Source organism: Chiloscyllium plagiosum, unplaced genomic scaffold (assembly GCF_037043375.1).
Source record: "Chiloscyllium plagiosum isolate Xiang-an unplaced genomic scaffold, Cpla_swu_hap1 HiC_scaffold_38, whole genome shotgun sequence".
Lineage (NCBI taxonomy): Eukaryota > Metazoa > Chordata > Chondrichthyes > Orectolobiformes > Hemiscylliidae > Chiloscyllium > Chiloscyllium plagiosum.
In genome coordinates, this window is record NW_028270176.1 from 25,934,800 (window position 1) to 25,952,896 (window position 18,097).

Sequence of the window (18,097 nt, forward strand, 5' to 3'; positions counted from 1 at the left end):
ACTCAGTTTCAGGAAGGGTTTACATTATACAGCACCTTTCACCTCTGTACCATATCCCAAAATGCTTCCCCGTCAGTGAAGGAATTGTTGTAATATCAGAATTATGGTGATTAATTTGCACATGGTAAGCTCCCACATGTAGCACTGTCATAATGATCAGATTCTCTGTTTGATTTAAATGCTGGTGGTTGAGGGGATATTGAACCAAAAGTGAGGGTGCAGGAGGAAAGAGCTCTCTATCAGTTACAGCTGCCTCCTTTTCCCCAGCCCTTCATATCCCAGCACAATGTGCCCTCTTCTACATTTTTATATCATCCTGCCTGTCCTTTCTCCCTCCCTCTCTGGAATAATCCTGCAGTTTCTGAACACACACACATACTTTCCTCTTCTGAGCATTCCAAAAAACTCTGATATTTCCAAGATGATTTCTCCAAACCTTTCCCTGACTCCTGCCCCAGTTTCTGTTTCTGCTTCCCACTAGATCTTTCCCTCCTCTGGTGAGTCTGGGAGATCCCACCTTTTATTTCCCTTCAAGCTCTCCATTAGCGTTTTCCCTTCTCCCCATGAAGTTTAGATATTGAGTCGTCGGCTCCCCACCTAAAGGGCCTGTCTCCTTTCCATGTCCCTCAGCCCTGTGTGGGGCTTCTCCTTCTCTCTCCAGCCATTTCCTGGCCCCTGGCCCACGGTGACTCTCTCTCATCGCCCTTCGACCTTCCCAACCCCAGGGATTCGGGGTTACCAGCAATGTGCAGGTTTAGTCCAGCCGGCAGTTCTGGGCCCCCTCCCCCTCCCCCTGCACTCCCCTTTCTCTTGTTGCCCCCTCCACCGCTCCCAGGCTCGATCCCAGTGGGGCTGCCACCCAGACTGAGAGCATGGACACAGCTGCTCAATGAAGCTGCTCCCCCCACACTCCCTCAGTGTGTCCGTCCATCTGGTCCTCTGGCCCCTGGTACATGCTCCTGCTAACCCCACACCCCCTCAGTGTGTCTGTCCATCTGGTCCCCTGGCCCCTGGTACACGCTCCTGCTGACCCCCCCACACCCTCTCGGTGAGTCTGTCCATCTGGTCCCCTGGCCCCCAGTACACTCTCCTGCTAACCCCACACCCCCTCGGTGTGTCTGTCCATCTGGTCCCCTGGCCCTTGGTACACGCTCCTGCTGACCCCCCACACCCCCTCGGTGTGTCTGTCCATCTGGTCCCCTGGCCCCTGGTACACTCTCCTGCTAACCCCACACCCCCTCGGTGTGTCCGTCCATCTGGTCCCCTGGCCCCTGGTACATGCTCCTGCTGAACTCCCTCACCCCACACCCCCTCCCTCCCCAATTTATCTTCCCCAAAATGATTCTGTAAAATGGAGGTGAGTGCTTTTTCCAATCAGACACACTGTTTATTCGACAAGGGATGGGTGTAGTGGTAGTGACCCCACCTCTCGGATACCTCTGGCCTCAGTTCAAATCTCATCTTCTCCAGAGATGTGTTCTAACATCCCTGAACAGGTTGTTAGAAGTCTCTGCATAGGGGGGAGGGGGGAACAGTGATCTGATTTGAGTCATAGATTGCTCCAGCTCTCAGTCTCAGCGGTTTCCATGGGTTCTGCAGCAGCATCAGGTGACAGGATTTATGAAATGGTTCGAGGCTTCCCCAGCTCCCACACACACTTCTGGTCAGTGCATTGGAAAGGTGACCACTCCTAACCCAGTGCACATCCCTCAGCACTGGCTCTCTTTCTCCTGCTCATGGAGCCCTTGGAGGTGTGTACCCACAAAGGGGTGTGTTTCTGACAGCTCTCTATCCCTCCCAGCCCCGGGCCATCATCCCACCCCCAGCTTCAATTATCCTTTTGGCTTGACAGTATCAATGGGGTCCCTCTTCCCGTTGTGTTGGAGAGCGGTTCCCCCATGACACGGCCATCATTATAAGCCTTTCACTGGAGCAAGATGCTTCTGAGTATTGGCAGGTATTCCAATCAGGATGTTCCTTCTATCTGTTGCAGTCTGTATTAGACTATGTCCATTACAGTCTGTGTGTTATGGAGTACATGTGTGTGTGTCTGTGTGTCTAATGGATTGTGCCATGGGGAGTGTGTGTTATGGGGCTATGTCAGTACGTAACTGAAACCAGTAGATGGCGGTGCTGTCCACCGCCAAATGGCCAAGCCATAGTAACAGCGCCGCCAGGTGAGCACACAGTGGTATTTCAGGGAGACCTTCGAGCAAATTGAACAAAGACCTGCATTTCCACATTGTCTTTCAGGACCATAGGACATCCCAAAGTTGCCTGTCACCGATAACAGTGAAATTAGATGTTTTGAAGTGTGTATTGCCACAAATACGGCACAGCACGCTCCCACTCCCACAAAATCTGGTTCATGGTGAAAGCAGATCATCCATTTCATTGATTCCTGATTTCATTTAGGAATAAATCCTGTCTCCAGTGAAATCACTGCCCAAAAATCTTCCAGATCATGGCCAAGGAATTATTTTCTCAGATGAAGCTTCAGTTCAATGTCTCAGCCGAACAACAGAATATCTAACACTGCAGCAATCTGTCCCTATGTCCCCTCTGACACTGCAGCACTCCCTCAGCACTGCACTGTGAGTGTCTCCCTGCCTTATAGGGCTCTTGTCCCTGCGATGGGTTTCGTCATTGGGAGTGCGGAGACAATGTAGGGTGTTAATACAGTCTCTCAGCACTGCATTATTAAACATATCATTAATATACATTACATATATATCATTAATATAGTCTCTTAGCACTGCATCAATGATTTTTTAAAAATTCATTCTGGGATGAGGATGTTGCTGAATAGGCCAGCATTTATTGCCCATCCCTAATTACCCAGAGTAGGTTAAGAGTCAACCACATTGCTGTGGGTCTGGAGTCACATGTCAGCCAGCCCGGCTAAGGATGGTAGTTTCCTTTTCTGAAGGACATTAGTGAACCAGAACTGATCCGGATTGTAGGAGACGTTTTGGTAGATTCATGGTTGAGATTTTTGCCTTGTTGGGAATTCCAGGACATGGGAATCAGACATGAACGTGGAGTGGAGGAAGATTAGCCATGATATTATTGACTGGGGAACATGCTTCAGGGGTCAAATACCTTTCTCCCAATGCTATACATTCTTAAAATGTAGGTTCCCACCTAAAGATGGACAGTCTGTCTATTTTCAATTTCTGTCAGTATCTTACCCACAATCCCATGTGGTCTCATAGTGTTTACTAAGCAGGAGTGAACAGGAAGACTATGCCACCTGGCATCACCTGGCCCATATCCCTCCAAACCCTTCCTATTCATATACCCATCCAAATGCCTCTGAAATGTTGCAATTGTACCAGCCTCCACCACAGGGAATGTGTGGTTTGGGGGTGTAATGTCATTAAGTTTATACAGAAAAAGATAAATATTCCTTAAATGTTGTATTTGGGGTAACAGAAGCTTTCAAACTCCCCATGCCCCCTCACCCAAACACCTATACTCCCAATCACCAGGAACACCAACTGGATGATCATCCCCAGCCTCTTCCTGAGATTCCCACAATCACTGATCCCAGTCTTCAGCCAATTCCATTCACTCCAAGTTGTATCAGGGACTTAATGCCTGCAGATACCAGCCCCTCTGTTCATGCAGTGACCAGCAGAGTCATTCTATATCAGACGGTAGACCCACTAATATCAGCAGCAGCTTCTCTTTAACCACAGCTTGGAGCAAAAACTACAGGTAGAAAACTAACAATAGACAGAAAAGTAAGTTGTATCCTTCCATTGAAAACTATGACTAACCACTGTTGGAGCAAATACTACATTTCCAAAAGTCATATTGCAATTTACAGACATATCTGTCCAATGTCAGGATAAATATCCAGGATACAAATACAGATAAATCCAACTCTAAAATATTCACAGAATCCTGTACATACACACCAGCTTCCCTTTAATTGCACCCTGGAACAAACAGTGCTGATAGAAAATCTAACTGTACCTGACAGATTTATTTATAAAACATTTACAATACAACTGTATGAATTAATTATTGATGAGTTATATTTTTGTATTGGTATACACAATGCTGAAAATAGAATTGTAAAAATTTAGAAGAAAATTAACAGTTAACTAGACAGAAGACACATCAGTACAGTTTTGTCCAGATGCAGTTTCAATCTGTAAACCATCCAGTATCTGAATCCTGCATCAAAAACAGTTGCTCGTAATAATGATGGTAATAAACATCAGACTGCAGGCACACTAGTATCAACACCAGCTTCTCTTTAATCACAGCTTGGAGCAAAAGGTACAGGTAGAAAAGCAATATCCAGGCTAAAAATACAAAATGTCCACAAATAAAATATTTCCAATCTTACTTCATACACAGAAGTCATAAATAAACTTACAGGATATTTCTGTAACAGTGGTTAGCACTGCTGCCTCACAGCGCCTGAGACCCGGGTTCAATTCCCACCTCAGGCGACTGACTGTGTGGAGTTTGCACGTTCTCCCCGTGTCTGCGTGGGTTTCCTCCGGGTGCTCCGGTTTCCTCCCACCATCCAAAGATGTGCAGGGTCAGGTGAATTGGCCATGCAAAATTGCCCGTAGTGTTAGGTAAGGGGTAAATGTAGGGGTATGGGTGGGTTTCGCTTCGGCGGGTCGGTGTGGATTTGTTGGGCCGAAGGGCCTGTTTCTACACTGTAATGTAATCTAATCTAATCTAATATCAATACACTATTAACACCTTCATTACAATACTGTAGGCAATAATGTAGTTCCTGGCTTTGCCCAGTAGGTGCTGCTGCAGGGGGAGTTTCTGAAGCCTCTTCCCATGTTCCCCGCTGTGGGAGCACCATCACTACAAGGACTGGAGTGGGTCAAGGCCACATGGACAATAAATGGGGCCCTGACAGTATCACCCACACTGGAAACACATTTATCAGAAACTACCTGATGTTTCCACTCATTCATCAATAGAATAAATAATTTTGGAAATTATCTTGGAAAAACCTCTCTCAGGGAAGGATCAATGGGGTGACAATCATCAAGATGAAACCTGAGACTGGGTTTGGACACAGTTTGTAACAGGAATGCTGAGATACAAAACAGAGGATGAAGTATTTGGAGAGTTGTTCTTGTAAATTGATAACACCCCCCCCGCCCCCCCACTGAGAGTTTCCCTCCTGAGATGGTACTGCGAAGAGAGTTTGTGAAAAGTGGGAAGTGATTGTTGATCCCAATCCTGAGCTCAGACTTTCCGCCAGGAATCACTCGATTCCCCTCAACACTGGGCTGACTCCTCCATCCCTGAACCAGGCTCAGTGCAATGGAAACTCAGTCAGTGCTGGACAGCCCCGTTCCCCAGAAGGTTTTGTTCTCCAGCTGCTCCATCCTGATGCTCAGGTGCTGTTGGTACAAGGCTCTGTGCTTCACCTGAACAGGTCACCTCTCTCAAAGAGACACTATTCGATGCTTCATTTCGATCACTGGAGTGTTGGCTTCGAACACAATTCCTAGAAGAGAGAAACAAGCAGAGAACAGGTTAGAAGAATCCAACACTCTGGACGCGAGTGTAAAGGGGCTGTTCAGGACAATTAAATAACCGTCATCATCCTTTTCCAATGGCAGCTGGAAAATGGGTGACAGGAGCTGCACGGTGACGGAGCACAGATGGTAGAGAAGAGGAGGCTCATAGGGGAGACAATGGGCAAGAGCTGGGCACTCCACAGGAGCTGTGCTGGCTGACAGAGGGAGGGCCAGAGGAGAGAGTGAGAGAACCCTGCAGTAGTTCCTCCTCCCACAGTGAGGGCTGTACATGGGGAAAGGCGGGGAGCACAGAGATGTGGATATTGAGAGAAACAAAGGAGATGGTATTCTCAGTGACTGAACCCTCCAATACCCAGGATAAGGGATGGGCTGTGTGGTTCAAAAAGTGCAGGAGAGTGAGCAACAACTTGCATTTCAATAGCACCTTGTACATTGTGTAGAATAGGAAAAGACAAGAGAGAAAGAGGCATTGGAATAACAGAGGGAGAAGAAGGGAGAGAAACTTGGTCAAAGAGGTTTAGGTGAGGAATTGCAGAGCTTCCGAGTCAGGCAGCTGAAGGCACAGCCACCAATGGGGCAGCAATGGAAATATCAGGGAGACAGGAGCACAGAGATCTGAGGGCTGTACAGCTGAAGGTGGTTACAGATCGGGAGGGCTGAGGCCATGGAGGGATTGGAAAAAGGATGGGAATGTTCAAATCTGTCCATCTCAGTCTGAAACAGATTTAACGATGGAACATCCACACCCACACGGAGTATAAACGTGAACCAGTTTATCCCTGTTTGCAGCCTCTGTAGCCCCCTCACAGCTTACTTTCCCACTGAGTTTTGTATCAGCAGCAAACTGGGACAATCCCACTCTATCCCCCCATCTCAGTCACTGATATAGATTGTGAGTCACTGAGGTCCCAGCACTGATCCTTGCAGCACCAGTTACATCCTGACAACTGACAATGACCCATTTGTTCCTGCTCTGTTCCTGTCCATTAACCAATCCACAATCCATGCTATATTACCCCCCAATCCCCTGGGCCCTCATCTTGTACAACAACCTATTGTGTGGCACCTTCCCAAATACCTCCTGAAATTCCCAATATATGCCCCATCCTCTGGTTCTCCAGTGGGATAATATTTGCTCCTTTCCAATCCACGGGACTATTCAGCAGCGAGAGGATGACAAGCTGGAAGTGACTGGATGCTGCTGCTCAATGACAGGCTGGATTGAAGCATCCTCACAGCTCAGGGAATGGGCAGGGACAGAGCTCAGCAACATTTCACACAATGTTATACAAAGATCAAAGGGTTACCATGGAAATAGTGGAACATTCCACAACTCACCATCTTTGTCACTTTAGGACAATGTAACCTACAATTCCAACAACAAAAACAGCACCAATCCCAGCAGCAAATCCCAATCCAACTCTTGTTCTAGTTGTGACTCCAGGACCTAGAGACAGAGTGAAGCCATTAACAGACTGGGACACACAAACTAAACTAACAGCAGAGACCTTCAGCACCTCGTGTTTCAGAACCAGCCCCAGTACAAACAGATCCCTGGGTAATTCTAGTCCTGGAGGGATGTGGGAAGTTAGATCCCAATAATCACACACACACCAGATCACCCCACAGCTCCTTACACACACACACACCCTGCCCCACAATGTGATAGATACATGCTTTCCAATAGCGAGAACTGGGCACTGACCAGCAGCAGTTTCCCTTCAATTAAACTGAACAGCAACTGAAATTATTGTTAATTTTACAAGGAAATCAAAGTGTTTCACACTGCCTTCATCCAGGGTCACTTCCTCCAGACTGTATCTCTCTGTGCCCTCACCTCTGGTGGGCCTGTCCTTCCACTGGGACAGGACATACCCTGGGATGGTGATCAGAGAGTCTTGGATGTTGTGTTATTTCTGTCAGTGTGACTATGTCCCACAGTGTCCCAAGTTGGACCCCAGTCCCCACATGTTAGTGACGGGGACTTTACAGGGTCAGCTGGGCTGGCTGTGTCATTGCTGTGTCCTGATTCGATGCCTGACTCACAGCCAGTGACCCATTCAGTTTTATTGTGGATTTTCCTGTCTCGGGGTTTGGCACAAACTGATTGATTTGCTCAGACAATTAAAAAGGGCAGTTAAACCTTCCCCAGGTTAATGTGGGACTGGAGTCACATATAGTGAATAATGTGAATTTAAATTCTGGAAGTACCACAGTGGGACTTGAACTCTCACTATCTGATTTATTAATTACTCATTTAGTAACATACCCCCACACTAACATTCGCACAAAATCAGAGGTTAGGTACAGAATAGAAATTAGAACTAGAACAGACATACATATAGAACCAGGGAAATCCCAACATGAGAACCTTCCCTTTCTCCCAGGGACTGGGTGGAAGGCCAGGATACACCTGGATCAATATTACTCGACACTGACTTCAACCAGCATCAATCCCAATCCCATCAGTTTCCCAACAGAAAGGTTCCGTTCACATTGTACCGAGACTCTCCACACAGAATTCCAGAAACACTGATGCCCGTGGGAAGCAGGAATCCTCAGAGTTCTGTATCTGAGGGACGGGAAGGGGAGTCTCAAACTGAAATAACAGTCCCAGGGAGTTTAAGGACCAGCTCCATGTAACAGTGACCCACACCCACTCAGTTCCTTGGAAGCGAACTCCTCTGTCGACAGGATAGTGAAGGCAGCGTGTGGTACACCTGCCTTTATTAGTCAGAGCATTGAGTATAGGAGTTGGGAGGTCATGTTGGGACTGTATAGGATATTGGTTAGACCACTTTTCAAACATTGTATGCAATTCAAGCCTCCCTCCTATAGGAAGGATGTTGTGAAACTTGAAAGGGTTCAGAAAAGATTTACAAGGACATTGGCAGCATTGGAGGGTTTGAGCTACAGAGAGCGGCTGGTTTGACTAGAGTTATTTTCCCTGGAGCGTTGGAGGCTGAGGGGTGACCCTATAGACGTTTATAAAATAGGGGCATGGATGAGGTGAACTGCCAAAGTCTTTTTCCCAGGGTAGGGGAGTCCAAAACTAGAAAGCATAGTTTTAATGTGAGAGGGGAAAGATTTAAATGGGACCTAAGGGGAAACATTTTTCATGTGAACGGTGGGGTGTGTATGGAATGAGCTGCCAGAAGAAGTGCAGGAGGCTGGTACAATTACAGCATTTAAAAGGCATCTAGATGGGTATATGAATAGGAAGGATTTTGAGGGATATGAGCCAAGTGCTGGTAAATGGGACGAGAATAATTTAGGGTATCTGGTCAGCATGGATGTTGGACTGAAGGGTCTCTTTCCATGCTGTATAGCTTTATAACTCTATGGGACTCTCACGGAGTCATTCTTTGGTAAAATATCACACAGCATTTCAAACCTTCCAATGTTCCTCCCTGTCTATCCAGCATGATCCAATGTAAGAGCTGAAAACACATGCAGTAGTTTAGAAACAGATTTACCTGGTACAGGTGTGTTCGGTCCAGGTGTAGGAGCTCGCTCTAAAGGAAACATCATGTGTTTAGTACGGTGGGTGAAACAAACTACAGAAATGTTCAAATACTCTGTTGGGCTTTAGGGAAACACACCCAGGGAGGAATGAGGCTCAGGTCAGACTGATCGGGGGGATCAGGAACAGGATTGGGAGTGAAAATTCCAACAGGATTGCATTAACTGTGAAAGGTAGAATGGAAGTTTTCCAGAGTGACCCTGAGCAGGATCATTCCCAGCAGCTTTCATCCCCCTGTGGAGAGAATCCTCACAGGATCCTGGGCCGACTGGGATACACTTTCAAGGTCAGTGCACTGGGTCTTGGAAAGGCTGCTTGGGAGGGGCTGTGGGTCCCACCTCCTTCCCCCTAACCTCTGGAGGCAGAAGGACACAGCCTGTGATGGTGAGAGTGCAGTCTCTGGTGGAAGGGGATTCTCTCAGTAAGGCTCTGTTACACAGCCCAACATACAGATGTTAGTGATGGATCTTTGCAAAGTTGACTTGATTGAGTGTGTCTCTGCAATTCAGTCCCTGGTTCAAAGCCAGTGGTCTGTTGAGTTTTATTTTTGTTCCTCTTTGTAATGGTGAGACAAACTCATTTCCCTCTGAGGTAATTTGCCAAATCAGAAAAATGTCCCCCACGTTGGGGTGGGACTGGAGTCACATAGAGACCAGACCGGGTAAGGACGGCAGGTTTCCTTCCCTAAAGGGACATGAGGGAACCAGTTGGTGTTTTACAACAGTCCAACATCTTCATGATCAGCAGTTCTGAGGATGGGTCACTCAACCCAAAACATTAACTCTGATTTCTCTCCACTGATGCTGCCAGACCTACTGAGCTTTTCCAGTAATTTCTCTTTTTGTTTCTGATTTACAGCATCTGCAGTTCTTTTGATTTTTATTTAGCTTCATGGTCTCTTTTATTAGGGCTGAATTTCTATTTCCAGATTACAATTCAAATACACTACTTAGATTGTCTCAGAATGGCATATAACCCCTGCACAACCACAGACAGAAAATCAGAGATTAAATACCAAACATCTGAAGGAGATCGCTCTCACCTTTTACAGAGAGATCAACAGAATTACACTGTTCCCAAGAAAAATGCATAGCCATTGTGTTTTGAATCCAACACTGATACACATCCTGGTCTGTCTCCCTGAGGTCAGAGATCAGAACTGACCAGTTGCCTTGTTCCAGTTGATCTTTGAACAGGTTCGCTCGGTTTCTGAACCGTGGGTCTTGTTGGGCCAAATCATCGTTCCCATCGACAAACTCGTGTAAAATTTCCTCCTTCTGTGTCCTCCAGATTACCCATAAATCAGAGACTGAGCCATTCCCTTTGTAGGTACAGGGCAGCACAACCTGCTCCCCAAGGAACCCAGAAACTGGGACAGGCGAGTCACCTGGAAAAGATTGAGTGTATTTATCCACAGATAGAACCTCCCTGCTGGTACATTACATCCCAAGCTTCACATGGTTACACTGCGATACTGGATTTACAAGAAGCTCTGCTTTCATTTCTGGGGGAAGGTTAAAACTCAGACATTGAGTGTCTTCAACTAAAAGCAGCTTGTGCTGGATGTTTGTCAGCACTGAGCATCTGGACAGCACTTTGAATCACATGGTTCCCATTTGGATACACACTGGGAGACTGGGGAGGGAAGGTGTACTGTGGGAGGTGGAGCTGAGCAGCCAAAAAACCTGAAAGGATAAAGACAGAAATGGGAGGGGTGGGGGAGTGCACACCAGGATATGCAGAGAGTTTGGGACAGGCTGTGGGGACCTTACCCTCTCCCCGCCCCCCCCCAAACACACAGAATCCAAAGATCCAAAGCTTAATCCCACTCCCACAATCTGAGACAATTCCCACCTCCATTTGATCCCAGGACATTCCCAGATTCCTGATCCCAGTGCTCAAAGCCCACTCTCCCCTCCCACCATCACTGAGTGTAGTTCAGTGTCCAGCTGCCTCTGTTCACATCGAGTGCCTTCCTTTTATTCCAAAATTTACATTCTTCAGAGAGAGAAATCTGTGGTACATGTACAGTTAGTGAACCCGCTCAGATCTGTAACTCTCTTTACACACAGAGAACAAATTAAGTCGTTGATTTTCACCGTGCTCTATATTTACAGTCAACCTCTTGGCATTTAGCTGGGGGGGTCAGAGGGGCCCAGTTACTGCCTGAACCCTGTTATTCTTCAGCAGAATGACCTTACACTGTGGTCTTTGCCCTCTGCACCTTGGCAGTAGCTGCCCCAAGCTGTAGGAAAGCCAACGTGGAGACACATCACACGGAAGATTTAACACAATGCACCTTAATGCTGGCAATTTTAACACCCACTTTAAAGTTTATAAGGTTAGCAATGGCCATTCAACAACGGTCCTGTCACTGGGGGGACTGTCTGCATCCCCTTGTGGGTGAACTGTTGGAGCCCCTGCAGGGCTAAGGTAGCTGTCCCCTTCCTCACTGCGGCCATTTCCCTGCTCGGGTGAGAACAAGGTCAGCAGAGTCCAGTTCTGAGTCTGACAGAGGGACTGTCGGAGGATCGCGGCTCCCAGTTACCTGGAGCTGTGGGCCAGTGGGTACCCCCTGGTTCTCACCAAGTGGGGATGGGCTTTACCAATCTCCTTGTTGGGGGGGGAGGGGATGTCCATTGTTTCTGGGTTGGGGAAACTCTTCTCCTTTCCCCTGTGGTGCTCTGCCTCTTTTTCTGATGATGACCATCCTTCCACCACTACCCCATCTTCGCCATGAGGATCTGCTGGGGTCATCCTCATGTAGCTGTCTCTTTCCCCTTTACTGTGAGGCTTTGGGGTGTGGTGGGATTTCCTATTCCTGTTGTGTTTCACTGGTATCCACTCCCCCACCTCCTTGGTTTCCTCCTCCTCCATTGTCTCCGTCTGTCCAGCTGGAGGTAGGGTCAGTTGCTGTGCCTCCATGCTGGCTGCTGTCTGTTTCAGACCAGCCTGTCCTTTCTGGGATCCTTTTGTCTCAGTTCCCTTCCTGGATGGTGGTGTGGCACCCCCATCCCCCATCCTACCTTGGGCCGGCCTTGTACATGTGACGGTCACCTTACAGTCTGCTGCCATGTGTCCCGCCCTCCCAAGGGTTCAGCACTCTCTAACCTGCCCTGTATATGTCAGGTCACCTCTGCTCCCTCCAATCGCGAAGCTGGAGGGGGGGGGGTGGAGGATGTTCCCGCTGGCATCCACCCTCAGGATCATGTTCACTGGCTGCTTACTGGTCCAGGTTCCGAAGGCATCCACAACATCAGTGCTGTCTCCTTCAAGCTACATGTACCTTCCCAGGAAGGTGACAACATCTGCTGCTGGGACATGGGGGTTGTACACATGGATTGGAACAACCCAGCTCCTCTGTGCAGAGAGAACACACAATGGCACCACTGACAGGATGGAGAACAGAGCCTCACCTTCATTCTCCTCAAATACCTTCAGAAGATGCTCACATTGCTTCACACTCCTAAAGGTCTCATTGAAACATCCACCACTGGGGAATTTGTTTTAAATTTCAAAAATAAACTTTATTCATAAATATTTTGATGATTTGTACAATTGGTGATGCCATACATACAAATACATCCCATTTCTCTACATACAGAGGTCGGAATTAATCATTCGTACATACAGATCTGTACGTTACCCACCCATATATTTTAGCTGAGTCTTTAGCGGATCCCAATTACTGTGTGGGCCCCCTGTGCTCAGGCAGGCAGATATTACAGGGTGGTCTTTCCCCACCGCGCCTTGGCGGCAGCTGCCCCGAACTTCAGCGCGTCCCTCAACACGTAGTCCTGGGCCTTGGAATGTGCCAGTCAGCAACACTCAGTCGGGGTCAACTCTTTCAGCTGGAAGATCAACAGGTTTCAGACCGCCCAGAGAGCGATCTTCACCGAGTTGATGATCCTCCAGGTACAGTTGGTGTGCCTCCAGGAGAACAGACCATACAGCACGGAGTCCCGCGTCATGGAGCTGCCCGGGACGAACCTCGACAAACACCACTGCATTCCTCTCCAGACGTCTTCTGTGTAGCCACATTCCAGAAGGAGGTGTGTTGCAGTCTTGTTCCCCCCCCCCCACAGCCGCTTCGAGGGCAGCGTGCGGTGCGGCTGAGAGTCCGGGCGTGCATAAAGGATCTCACAGGCAGAGCCCTTCTCACCACCAGCCAAGCCATGTCTTGGTGCTTGTTGGAAAGTTCTGGCGATGAGGCATTCAGCCCAATTACTTTGATAGTCTGCTCAGGGAACTGCTCGATAGGATCCGCCCTCTCCTTTTCCCGAAGGGTCTCAAGGACACTACGTGCTGACCACTTCCTGATGGACTTGTGGTCAAAGGTGTTTTTCTTCATAAACTTCTCCACGAAGGACAGGTGATACGGAACGGTCCAACTACTCGGAGCGTTCCACGGCAGCGAGGCCAGGCCCACCCTTCGCAACACCGGGGACAGGTAGAACCTCAGTACGTAGTGACACTTGGTGTTTGCGTACCGGGGATCCACGCACAGCTTGATGCAGCCACACACAAAGGTGGCCATCAGGGTGAGGGTGGCATTGGGTGTATTTTTTCCCCCCTTGCCCAGATCTTTGTACAGCGAGTCCCACCTGGCTCTGGCCATCTTTGATCTTCATATAAAATGCAAGATGGCCCGGGTGACTGCGATGGCACAGGTTCTGCGAATAGGCCAGACCTGTGCCATGTATAACAGTGCCTCACACCTGATGACCAGGTTATTTACCACGATGGAGAGCGACCGTAGCTTCCATCTGCTCAGTTTCTGCCTCACTTTGCTGATACGCTCCTCACAAGACTTGGCGCTGTCCCAGCCCCTCCGAACCAAATACCCAGCACCTTCAAGTGGTCGGTCCTGACGGTGAAGGGGATCGAGGATTGGTCGGCCCAGTTCCCGAAGAGCATGGTCTCGCTCTTGCCTCGGTTTACCTCGGCCCCCGAGGCCCTTTCGAACTGGTCACATATGCACATGAGTCTGTGCATGGACAGTGGATCCGAGCAGAAAACGACGACATTATCCATGTACAGGGAGGCCTTAACTTGTAGGCCCCTGCTGTCAGGAATAGTCACCCCTTTCAGGCTCGCATTCTTCCTCATGGACTCGGCAAATGGCTCTATGCAACACACAAACAAGGCGGGAGAGAGAGGGCAGCCCTGCCTGACTCCAGATCTGACTGGGAAGCTATCTGATTCCCACCCGTTGATTGAGACTGCACTGACAATGTTAGTGTAGAGCAGTCTGATCCAATTGCAGATTCGCTACGGCAACGGATGAATGGGCATCGCACAACAATCAACAGACAGGAGTGTTCCCTCCCAGTTGGGGAACATTTCAGTGGTCCAGGACATTCAGCCTCGGACCTTCGGGTGACCATCCTCCAAGGTGGACTTTGGGACAGGCAGCAGAGAAAAGTGGCCGAGCAGAGGGTGATAGCTAAGTTCGGTACCCATAGGGAGGGCCTCAACCGGGACCTTGGGTTCATGTCACATTACAGGTGACCACCATTGCACTATACACACAACACACACACACACCCAGACACTCTCACATACACACAGACACAGGTACACAGACCCGCACACAGACATCCACACACCCTTACAGACACACACACTCCCACACTCACACATGTACCCCCTCACAGACTTAAGACACTCTGAACTCACTACACACACACACTTTCTCACACTCACAACCCCCACCCCAGACACACACACACACAGACAGACCAAGACCCACATGCACACATATATTTTGTGGGGTGAATTTGTACTTTCAGGGTTACATTGTACTTTGCTCAAAAACTCCATGCATTCATGTAGAACTCTGAGCTCAAAAACTGCATGAATTTGTGTAAAACTCCGTTATCCCACTTTTTAGATTAGAATCAATCTAAACATCAGGTCACAGACAGAGAACACAGGGGGCTAACACCTTCAACATATTGTCTAGCTATCCCCATTTGTTAACAGCCAATCCGAGAATGCAACTTTAAACAAAAGGTTTTGTGATTTACACATGAAAGAAGTGTATCACTGCATTTCTAACAGATGAATGGCTCAACAATCAATTTTTCAATGTATAATTTCAGTTACATACTGTAAATTCTTGCTATAAATTCTGTGTTACGATCGAGCCCTCCACTATCACCTGATGAAGGAGCGTTGCTCTGAAAGATTAGATTAGATTACATTACAGTGTGGAAACAGGCCCTTCGGCCCAACAAGTCCACACCGACCCGCCGAAGCGAAACCCATCGATACCCCTACATTTACCCCTTACCTAGCACTACGGGCAATTTAGTATGGCCAATTCACCTGACCCTGCACATCTTTGGACTGTGGGAGGAAACCGGAGCACCCGGAGGAAACCCACGCAGACACGGGGAGAATGTGCAAAATCCACACAGTCAGTCGCCTGAGTCGGGAATTGAACCCGGGTCTCAGGCGCTGTGAGGCAGCAGTGCTAACCACTGTGCCACCGTGCCGCCCAATTAAATCTGTTGGACTATAACCTGGTGTTGTGTGATTTTTAACCCCATTCTGATGAAAATAGATACTAGACTTGATCTTAACCAAATGGACAAAAATTGATTAAGTGCCTTCCTTTCAGCTCTCTCTCATGATCACAGTGTGTAATGTGAGCCTACTGTGTCCCACTCCCTCAGTGGGTCCACTTGCAGCCCACACAGCACCTTAAAGCAAGAGGGATTCCTGATTCCCCCCACCCCCAGCCTTTGATCCCTGCTGAAATGTCCCAGCACTCACAGCACTGACCTGAAACAGCAGCAACAACATTTAGCAGCAGCAGCAGCAGCGGGGGGAGTAGTTTCTGGGAGCTGTGTCCCTGCAACAAGAAAACACAGTCAGTCCCTTTCCAACAGATTCCCTTCCTGATCCTGCCCTGTCCCCGGGTGATGACTGACAGATACAGCCCATGAGAGGGGCTGGGACTTGGGGACTCGGAGTGAGGGGGAGGGCGGGGACAATCCACACAGTTACTAAAGATTGCAATCAACATTTTGGTGCCATTTTGCGAGTTTCCTTCTCTCTAACGAACATTCTTAGCGCCTTCGCAAACGCCGCAGCCTCGGCCCTACTCTCATATTTCAATCTTTTGAACTTTCTGTCCACTCCCCACTCCCTCAGTTCACTCCAAAATAACCTGTTGTCCCTCAGAAACTCGCACCTTTCCGATTGTGAGAAACCCCGGAGCAGGAGCCTGTTTGTCTGGTTCAGCTCCATCTCCCCCTCCCTCAGTTCACTCACACATCACTTTATAAACTTCTGAGAAGTCCCAGCCCTTTCTGTCTGTGTCTGAGATTGTCAGCGTTTCCTTTTAATAAAGAGGTGAGCGCTGGGGGGTGATGAGGGAGAGAGAGAGTTTCCCCCCAGATCCCCCTCCCTCCCTCGGTGTCCCCGGGTGGGAGACACTGACAGTAAGTACCTGCAGCTCCTTTATCCCCATAAACTCGGTGTTACTCGCGTTGCCTTTTGCCAAAAACCAACATCCCAACGTCCTGCATCACTGATCAGGGAGCATGACCTGACTGGGGTCTATACAAGGGACCCGTCCATCCTCACAGGGCGAGGAGGGAGTGAAGGATCCGGGTGCAGTCTCTGTCGGGAAAAGCCGGGCAAAAGCTGCTTTTCCCCCCTGAGGGGATGGGACTAGAATAGAAGTTCAACGAGGAATTCCCGGAAAACTGTGGATCCACAGCAGGGGAGAGGGGGAGGAGGAAAAGTCTGGGACAAGTGCACTCCCACCCCCACGTCTGTGCAATGTGGATCAGTCTGGAAAGTCCCGTCGTTGGTTAAAAGTGTAATACGACAGCGTTACAGAAAAACCGAAAGTAATGTGGCCGTGAGAGAGTTCCCACACAGTGGTTAGCACTGCTGCCTCCCAGCGCCAGGGACCAGGGTTCAATCCCCGCCTCAGGCAACTCTCTGTGTGGAGTTTGCACGTTATCCCCGTGGGTTTCCTCCGGGTGCTCCGGTTTCCCCTCACACTCCAAAGATGTGCAGGTTAGGGTGAATTGGCCAGAGCTAAATTGTCCCATAGTGTTAGGTAAAGGGGTATGGGTCTGGGTGGGTTACGCTTCGGCGGGTCGGTGTGGACTTGTTGGGCCGAAGGGCCTGTTTCCACACTGTAAGTAATCTAATCTAAATAAACGAAATAATGCTTTTTCGGAATGTGCAAAGTTAAAAATCACGCAACACCAGGTTATAGTCCAACAGGTTTGGAAAATACACACCCAATGCCACCCCCACCCTGAAGGCCATCTTTGTGTGTAGCTGCATCAAGCTGTGGGTGGATCCCTAGTAGGCAACACCAAGTGTCCATACTACAGCTGCTGGAATGGTTGACCCCGGGAGTGTGTGTCTGTAAGGGTGTATGTGTGTATAGGAGTGCCTGTGTGTGTACTGCAATGGTGGTCACCTGTAATGTGACATGAACCCAAGGTCCTGGTTGAGGCCCTCCCTATGGATAGCTAAGTTCAGTACCCATAGGGAGGGCCTCACCCGGGACCTTGGGTTCATGTCACATTACAGGTGACCACCATTGGACTATACACACACATGGATACTCCTACACACACAGACACACAGATGCACACACACCCTTACGGACACACACACATGCACCCCCTCACAGACTTAAGACACTCTGCACTCACTACACACACATACACTTTCTCACACTCACAACCCCCAACCCTGCCAGACACACAGACAAAGACCCACATCCACACAAATATTTTGTGGGGTGAATTTGTACTTTGCTCAAAAACTGCATACATTCATGTAGAACTCTGAGCTCAAAAACTGCTTGAATGTATGTAAAACTCTGTTATCTCACTTTTTAGATTAGAATCAATCTAAACATCATGGCATAGACAGAGAACACAGGGGGCTGACACCTTCAACATATTGTCTAGCTATCCCCATTGTTAACAGCTAACCCGAGAATGCAACTTTTTTAAATAAAAAGGTTTTGTGAATTACACATGAAAGAAGTGAAACTATCACT

At 48.5% G+C, this 18,097-nt stretch overlaps 1 protein-coding gene and 1 pseudogene across 2 annotated transcripts in view; both read right to left on the reverse strand.

Moving 5' to 3' along the window:
• The window catches only part of LOC122544199 (uncharacterized), a 78,325-nt gene that overhangs the window by 22,934 nt on the left and 37,294 nt on the right, over window positions 1–18,097 (reverse strand). The window lies entirely within an intron of this gene.
• Window positions 4,246–16,661, reverse strand: LOC148139340 (myelin-oligodendrocyte glycoprotein-like; annotated as a pseudogene). The gene is made up of 6 exons (XR_015753715.1): window positions 16,514–16,661; window positions 15,844–15,913; window positions 10,097–10,441; window positions 9,008–9,046; window positions 6,870–6,978; window positions 4,246–5,497 (listed from the first exon to the last, which is right to left on the reverse strand). The product of XR_015753715.1 is annotated as a myelin-oligodendrocyte glycoprotein-like (transcript).